The sequence below is a fragment of the Pongo pygmaeus genome, chromosome 10 (assembly GCF_028885625.2).
Source record: "Pongo pygmaeus isolate AG05252 chromosome 10, NHGRI_mPonPyg2-v2.0_pri, whole genome shotgun sequence".
Taxonomy (NCBI): domain Eukaryota; kingdom Metazoa; phylum Chordata; class Mammalia; order Primates; family Hominidae; genus Pongo; species Pongo pygmaeus.
The window spans coordinates 87,316,467-87,325,583 of record NC_072383.2 but is presented as its reverse complement, the minus strand read 5'-3'; the positions used below and the strand labels follow the sequence as shown (position 1 = coordinate 87,325,583).

General features: G+C 36.7%; 1 long non-coding RNA gene across 1 annotated transcript; it reads left to right on the top strand.

The window, feature by feature from the left end:
• The first annotated feature begins 309 nt into the window (after window positions 1–309).
• LOC129009339 (uncharacterized) lies at window positions 310–8,829 on the top strand. Its single transcript, XR_008492753.1, has 3 exons — window positions 310–452; window positions 5,100–5,285; window positions 6,629–8,829. It is a non-coding gene; the product is annotated as an uncharacterized LOC129009339 (long non-coding RNA).
• Window positions 8,830–9,117: the final 288 nt, after the last annotated feature.

The following is a 9,117-nucleotide window of genomic DNA, read 5'->3' as shown; positions in this document are numbered from 1 at the left end:
ATCTGGGGTGGGAAGAAGAGATGAACATGGTTTTTTTTTAGACGGTAAAAACAACTAAATAGAACACTAAGAGATGTGAGCAAGCACTAGAGTGGTGCCAAAATCGTTCTTCGCTCTGATCCCTCCGTTTAACAGAACTATAAAGCCCTTCCCAGTCTCTCCTCAGATGCCAGGGCTACGGGATTCCGTTGGCTGTAGCACCTCATCTCCTGCTGTAGGCTCCATGACTCGTCTCCAGTCTGACATCTTGTGGTCCTTCCTGTTGCTGCATTCATACTGGTTTACCGAGAGGGCAACAGTGGATTTAGTAGACTTCACGTAGCTTGCGTCACTGTTCCTGTCTCCGTGTAACTCACAATAAAGAGATTTTGGCATCAACTGTGAGCTTAGGGGTAGAAGAAGGGTATATGTTAGGAGGTGGGAGCGGAATCAATTCTTCAAATCTTAATGATGTAAGTCATAAAGATGTTTCCTCGAGCCACTGTTGATTCATTGTTAATGATTCATTACTGCGTTTTCTGCAACACTAAGAAACCATTGTTTCTACTAACTTTATAAAAAACATATAAAGAACAAGTGAAAATCCAGATTTTTTAAATGAGGTATGTATACCTTCCTGGAAAATTTGAAGACAGAGACAGTGTTTTACTATTTTCATTTTCGCACCTACAGTTTCTAGCATAGGCCTGGCATCTTGTAAATATTCAATAAATGTTTGTTGAATGAGTGAGTTAATTGATTCTCCTACCAGTCTGAGGTATCAGTTATGTCTCTGTGGCTAGATGGACACCATGTCTTCCATCCCTGCCAAGAGTTCAACTGAATTCAAGTTTATAAGTGGAAATGTGCGTGTATGAAGGAATTAAAACAATTCAGAAAATATAAAGTTTTAAAAACTACCTTTCCTAGACATAATCATTGTTAATAATTGGGTATTTATCTTTCTAGACCTTTTCAATATTTCTGTGTATTTACATATATAAATATACAAATATATACACACATATAGATTTATTAAAGCATAAAAGGGGTTTCTTTGGGAAATAGTTCTTGAATTTGCTTATTTTTCTTACAGTTAATATGTGTAGGAGAGCATTCTATGTCCATATGTAGAAGTCTATAGCATTCTGTTTAGCAGATGCATAGCATTACATAGTATAAATGTCTCATAATGTTAAAATCATTTCCCCTTTAGTGGAAATCTTTGTTCTTACCATGTTTTCCTGTACAATTCTTGGCCATGAAACTTGGTACACAAATGTGTCTTTCTATAGGTCAGTGTCCAAGAAGTGGGGTTGTTGGTCAAAGTATATATTGTGTTTAAAATTTTTCACGAATACTCCTAAATTGATTATGAATTGATACAAAGTCCTTGTCTCATGAATTAAGATTAATAAGAAATACTGAAATCAGTATTACTTTTTAATTTTTAGGGATGTGTTTGACATGATCCTAAATAATGTGGCTGACTGAACTTCCTGCTTCCTAAATAATTTGTATATCTTCTAGATACTTCTATATATGCTGGCTTGAAAAACTGGCACAGAGAAGCATAACTGGGCTTGGTTTTTCTTTTTCTCTTTTCTCCTATGGAGAATTCTAAGCAGCAGGTAGCGCCCTGGGGCACTGTGTTTGAGCTCTGAGAGTGGTCTTTCTATGGATTCAATTTGTTCACAAAAGAAAATTTTTGCAGTATCAATATTTGATATATGTTTGACTTCATATTATTACATGACATTCTTTTTGTCATGAAAAATGAATACTTATTTATTGTAGAAAATATTAAAAATGCAGAAAAGTATTAAAAATATAGAAATAAACTATAGTCTCACAAACCAGTGATAACTAACCTTAACACTTTGGTTTATATCCTACCAGATGTATACTGTTTTTAAACAAAATTGGGATGACACTATATTACCATTTTATAATCTGTTTTTTTCTCTCTACCTAAAAATATATTACAAACTTTCTGCCGTATTAATATGGCATCACTTCAATGATTGGTTTAGAGAGAGCATAACCATATAACACTTTGAGCTTACTCAGAATTTACAACTAGATCTCTGATGCTTCAAACTCATTTAAACACACATGATCTAAGGCAGAGAAATCCTACCTGTATGTTTGTATGTTCTCTGTCACTAATTAGAATAGCTATATCTTTCTGAGTAGTTACTACATACTAAATGTTTTGCAAAGCATGTGACATTATTTCTAATTGTCAAAACTACCTTCAGAAGTAGGTATTATTGTCAAAATTTTGCAGAAGAGGAAACTGAGATTCAAAGAGATTCAGCAAATTGCTCAAGGGCGCACAGTGAGCAAATGGTAGGATTTAAATTAGAATCCAGGTCTGTCTGCTTGTAAAACTGTTGCTTTTTAAAACTCTATCTGCTGTTTTGATCCGCATAATATTTTCAAGTGTGACTTTTGTTCTAAAAATCGCTGTCTAATATTAACTTCATGATTGAGTTGAAAGTAATTTCTGAAAGGAATTAAGACGCGTTATTTATTTTTTCTAGCTACATAAAAATGTTAAAGCACAGTGTTTATTCTCTTTTCATTGATGAAAACAACCCTTTCCTTGAGGATGGGCAGAGAACTTCTGTAACAATTGGAACTAGAGCGCCATCTGTTGACTGTAGAGTTCTAGGCATTTAATACAGGAAAATTACAAATCTGATCATCACTATTACTTTCCTCAACAAAGAAAATGCCCTCAGCTGCTGGGCGCCGTGGTTCACTCCTGTAATCTCAGCACTTTGGGAGGCTGAGCGGATGGATCACTTGTGGTCAGAAGTTCAATACCAGGCTGGCCAACATGGCGAAATTCCATCTCTACTAAAAATACAAAAATTAGCCGGGCACTGTGCCGCACATCTGGAATCCCAGCTTTTAGGGAGCCTGAGGCAGGAGAATCGCCTGAACCCCGGAGGCGGAGGTTGCAGTGAGCCGAGATCGCTCCTGCACTCCAGCGTGGGCGACAGAGCAAGAGTCCATTTCGAAAAGAAAAAACAGAAGAGCCCTCAGCAGCAATCTTGGATGAAAGGTCATTAGTCCTGACTTTAAAAGATCAATTTATAATTGATTTAAATTTCATTGAGATGAAATTTATAAAACATAAAATCAATCATTTTAAGGTGGACAACTCAGTGTAACCATCACCTACTTCTATCTAGTTCCAAAACATTTCCATCACCCCAAAGTCCATTACCCATCAAACATTTTTTCTTGTTACCCCCTCCTCCACAGCCCTGACCACTGTCAATCTGCATTCTGTTTCTATAGATTTATCAATTCTGGATACAGCATTTCACATGCATGGAATCATACAATACGTGATGTTTTGTGTTTCGCTTCTTTCATTTAACATGTTTTGTAGATATAGCCATATCATAGCATGTTATCAGTACTTCATTTCTTTTTATGGCTGAATATTATTCTATTTTGTAGATATATACACAATAGGATATATATATGTCCCACAGTCAGTTTATCTATTCATCTGTTGATGAACATTAAGGCTGTTTCTACCTTTTGGCAATTGTGAGTTGTGCTGCTGTAAGCATGAGTTAAATGTACTTATTTGAGTATCTGTTTTCAATTCTTTGAGTAAACATCTAGGAATGGAATTGCATTAGCTCTGATTTTAAAATAAAAATGTGATTGAGAAATACCTGACAACAGACTCAAAGATGTTTGATGTAAAGTAAAATAATTATTTCAACAGCAGGAAAAAAATCAGTAATGAATCTAAGGATGAACATTTTCTTATGCTTATCCACCACAGTGAGTAAGAAATATTGAAAAGTCAGCCTGATTTGAAAAAGTCACTTAACCTCAGCAGCCCTCAAATAACTTATCTTTACAATGAGGCCAATGCAACTTACCTCATAGATTCGCCCTAAGGATTAAATTAGAAAACACAGTGCTTTGCACAGTGCCAAAAAATGTCGATTTCCTTCTCCTTTGTTTCTGCCATGACAGCTGATTCCATTTACCTGGAATTTCAGAACGGTGTGCACTTTCACAGCAAAAACAGTCTCTCAGTAATGACAGGCGAGTTGAAGGAAGTGTTGATCCACGCAGTTGCTTAGCATGATAGCGATATTGTTTATCTTCCCCTCTGTGGCTCTCTGTGTCAATGTACGTGAAATTTAGTTATTCTCTTCTAGAGACAACTTACTATATTTTTGTCTTAAGAGCAGTTCATCACTCTGAAAATGATCTCAGAAGGACTTACTTGTGAGATGTTTAACAGAAACTATATTTTAAAAACATTTTGTATTTTACCTAGCAAACATGCTGATTCTTGTTTTTCAAAATGTAATGCTCATGCAAAGGAAATGCATAAGTATATTCAAGGTGTGATTAACTTTCAGGTATTCCTTTGAAGCTTGCTGAGTTGCAAAATCTCTGTGCCCAAGAGAAACCGTATCTTTACAACCTTGCAAATATGTCTGAATCTTAGTTTTGATGAAATTTTAATTGTAAATGATTGAGGGAAATGCTTATCTGTGACTGGCTTGACTTGGTCAGCACATTTATTTCCAAAATAAAATTAACTTCAGGGTTTCAAAATCTCTCTCTCTCTTTCTCTCTACCTGTCTCTTTCTCTCTGTCTCTTTGTGTGTGTTTATGTTTTAAAGATCAAGGCCTTTATAGGAGGCAAATGAGAAAAGCTAAGCCAATCTTAGAAAGAAAGGAATATCTATAATAGGATGTAAAACATACAAAATAAATGCAATTTGATGCATTTTTTTCCAGAAGGGCAGGATAAGAGACAACTAATTGCCCCCAGGGACTCACTCAGCCATGACCTATGCTTGAACACATAGATTTCACCTTGAACACTAGCCGTTGCACGTTTAGTTAATGGTTGATGCTATATTCTTTATCTTCTTCTGCCAGGACACCATCTTGTCTAGTGAATAATATTATTCCCAGTTTATAGATGAGAAGACCTGGATTTAGAGAGATAACTAACATGTTCAAAGTTTACAATTCTATGGTGGAAGAGCTAGGATTTTATCTAAGCCATTGTAACTTAACCCCTATTTTTTTTTTCTCTCTCTCTCCCTCTCTTTTTGTCCTAGGGTGAAGAAGAGTGCTCACCAGATTCCCTTCTGGTCTGGAAAAAGAAATCCCTTCAATCCCTTCTTTTGTGGATGTCATCTCTACCATCTCGTGATGAAAAATATTTCAAGAGAATCCTAAGATGGAGAGAGCATTGGAAGTCATCCAGCCCAATTCCCTCACGCATTTCAAAGCTTCTTTGTAAGGTAGGGCACCATTTACTATTACAAGGCCAACTTTGCGGAGTTTACTCTTTATAAAGCAACCTATCAAATATTTACAGCTACAATTGTGAAGAAATACTTGATGCAACTCTTTGAATGACCAGTTTTGCCTAGTAAAACCTTAAAATTACTTTTTAGTTATCTCATTTATTAAATTGTTCCTTTGTTTGTTCACTCAAAAATATTAATTAAGCCAGGCTTGGTCTTATTTCACTTTGAAATTACAGTACTAGATGGTTGTGAATGCATACTTTATTCTACAAACCCCGCTGCTTCTAGTTCATATGGAATTTGCAGGTAACTAAAACTCTTTGTCTTTTTTCCCCAAGAACTGTTGCTTAGTCAGATCTGTTCTATTTAACCTGCAGTTAAACGTTTCCCTTAAACTGAAGCATTGAATTATTCAGTTTTGACCCTTCTGCCAGTTTTTTGAATGCTGATTAATACCTGAGAAAGTACTCTAGTTCTCTGGTGTCTGCAAGATTGGTACACATGCTGTCCATGTCTTCATTTATATGTTCATTAAACATACTGGATAGAAGGGGGTCAAGTTCAGAAAGCTGAGGTTCTGTAGTACAGATCTCTCCAACGTCTTGACACTTAATATATTACTTAATATTTTGCTGAGTGGATTTATTCAAAGAAATGAATCCAGCAGCCTACATGCCTTAATTTTGCCTAAAACTATTAATGAGAAGTGGTTAAAAGCCTTGCTAAATTCCTGTGAAAGAAGCTTGACCTCCTGGTGTAATTGTCTCAAGCCTGCCTTGCTTGGCCAAGGACCCAATCTTTAGGCATAATCCCAGAAGATAGGGTCAAGTTCAGAGGCTTAAAGGTACAATATCAGGAGAGATACAAGCAACTCTCATAAAAGTAGAAATGAAGTCCATCTTGTATGACTTTATTTTTGGTTAATCTTTACTGCCTGTAATTATCTACCATCTCATGTTTGGGATACCCACAGCATATTTTAAGTATAATCATCTAGAACTGTTCTTGGAATAAATTACTTTCCTTAGGGCAAGTCGTGCCATTATTTTTCTTCTCCCTCTGTGCAGCTCCATGATCTTCAATTGTCACTTAGGTTAACGCAGTCACTCATAAAATGTCAGGCTCCTAGAGGCTGATTCCTCTACGTCAGAAACTTGGGACATGTTTTCAAATACTCACTGCTTCCTATTATCTTAGTTAAATAATCAATTTAGAACTTAATCTTTTTCAGTTTCAGTAAGTATGATTTGCATTTATTTATGGGAGTCAAGCAATACTGTTTAATCTCTATCATTTTTTTGCAAGTAAGATGAACTCTTTCTTTTATTTTTTAGAAAAATGCCCCCAGAAGTTTGTTTGCATCATGAAGATCAGGTCTTGAGAGATCCAGTCTGGCTCTTCCCTGTACAAAACATTCCTCACAAACAGAATATGGACAATTGCTAAATGTCAAAGGTAAAGTTATTGTGGGAACTCCAAAAAGTTCAAGTGAGAGCTCATTCTATGAGTGACCATTTACACCTAATTTTTTTCTGTGCTATATTACTTATTCTGAAGTGGTTGATCCAGTTCCTAAAAGGGAATATTTCATTACCTTTCATTTCCTGTAGCATCCATTCTGACCCCTTTATCAGTTTAATTATTCCCTGATTCCAGTCTTCATTCACTCATTTATTTGAGAAATATTTATTAACCAACAACTATGCCAGGTCCTATTCTATGTGTAGGGGCTATAAAGTTGAACAAGACAGAGGAGGTACTGGCCTCAGAATTTACATTCTAGTAGAAGATGAGAAAGTAAAAATAAACACATGGAAACATGAATGAACCGTATATTATAGACTGTGATAGGTGTAGTTTGGGTAAAGCACAGAGTACAGTAGTAAAGATAAACTGGGTTCAGAGTGGGGCTATTTTAGATGGAATGGAGATCTCTGAGGAAATGAAATTTGAGCTGAGACCTAAAAGGTCACCCAAGGACTCATGGGAAAACTCAGTTGTTTCTATCAAAATTAGGCTTCATGAACTCCAGGCCCTTGCAAGTGATGGTTACCAAGTGGGAAATGTCTCACTGGCAACAGAGGTTGGCAGACCCAGCTCCAGTTCCATCCCAGCCAACATACCAATGTCATTAAAATAAGGCCATTCATCAAGCTGGAGACTATTACTAGAAACAAGCATTCTAAAGTGCCATTCGAGTGCCAGGCTCTCAACACTGGGCATAATACTGCTCCATGAGGCTTTTGAGAGCATGTACTGAGGCATGACCAAAAAAATTAAGTCCCATGTAAGTGATGCAACTGCTCTCCAATTACTGTAGAAGTATCTGCAGACTAACTATTGTGCGTGTGTGTTTGTTTGCTTTAATGAATAAATTCAGTCAACCAACCATCTAGCTAATGACTAAATCCATTCTTTTTCTTCCAAAATAACTGTCTATTGGCTGAAGTTTACTGGTTTTTATTTCTATTTGCATACATAATTTTCTAAACCCCATTCTTATGGAACCTTCTCTAAGTTCCTCTCTATGGCCCTGTTCCATGTTCATACGGATACACACAAAGACACAAATACACCAAACTAAGTTTAGAGCAGTCTGGTGCCTGCCTAAGACTTCGGCCTCATCTCCTGCTTCTACCCTCTTTAGTTTAGGAAAAACAGGTAACGTTACTGAGTGCCAAGTATTGTGCTAGTAGCTTTGCATGCATTTTTTCATTTTATCTTCACAGGTTTCTTCTATCACCATAATCTGTATGTTTGACCATGGTGTTTCCTCCACCTGAAATTCCCTTGGTGCTCTGCCTGGGGAACTGTTACTCATTCTTCAAATCTCAACAGAATGATCTCCTCCTCTGGAAAGCTCTCCCTACTTCCCTAGGAAGAAGTAATCCCTTCCTCAGTTCTGCTTTGATTATAACTTTATAAGCACCTATCACTCTGCATGGTATTAGTCCACTGTCATGTCCATTTCCTCCACTGGGATGTAAATTGCTTACGGGTAATAATTAGGCTTTGAATCATTTTATGATCTGGCCTAAGACAGTGCTTGTCACATACTATAGGCTCATCAGATGATGGCTAAGTAGAATTAAATTGAATCAAGTTGAAGTTATCATTTTGATGTTTATCAATTAACATGTGTAGTGTGTTAAATGGTGGTCACTAAAAACATATGTCTGCACCCTAATTCCTGGAACTTGTGAAGATAACCTTACGTGTTAAGAAGAAATATGACCTTAAATGGATATGGAGACAAGGAGCTTATCCTGGATTGTCTGAGAGGGCCCTAGATGCAATTGCATGTATTCTGATAAATGGAGAGAAACAGAAGAGGAGGATGCATTGTGACCATGTAGGCAGAAGTTTGAATGGTGCAGCCACAAGCCAAGGAGCCCCTGGGGTCATCAGAAGCTGGAAGAAGCAAGGAATGGAATCCTTCCTAGTGTTTGGAAGGAGTGTGCACTTGCCAACACCTTGGTTTGAGACTTCTGGCCTCCAGAACTGTGACAGAATAAAATATCTGTTGTTTTGAGCCACCCAATTGTTGCTAATTTGTTAAAGCCACCCTAGAAAATTAATATAGCATCTGCAATAACATTTCTCAAAATATATGTTCCTGTGAAATGGAAGAGTTCTAGGGATCTAATAGCATATAAGGAACCCAGATAAGTTATACAAGTTTTTCCCTGAAAGTCTTTTCAGATTCTTTAGCAGGCCAAGGTGCATTGTGAATCCCAAAAACTTTAGCGTTTTTCAGCATCTATTATCACAGAATCCTTTCCCCACCCATGGAATTGTATACTAACCTATTTTTGTAGATGTT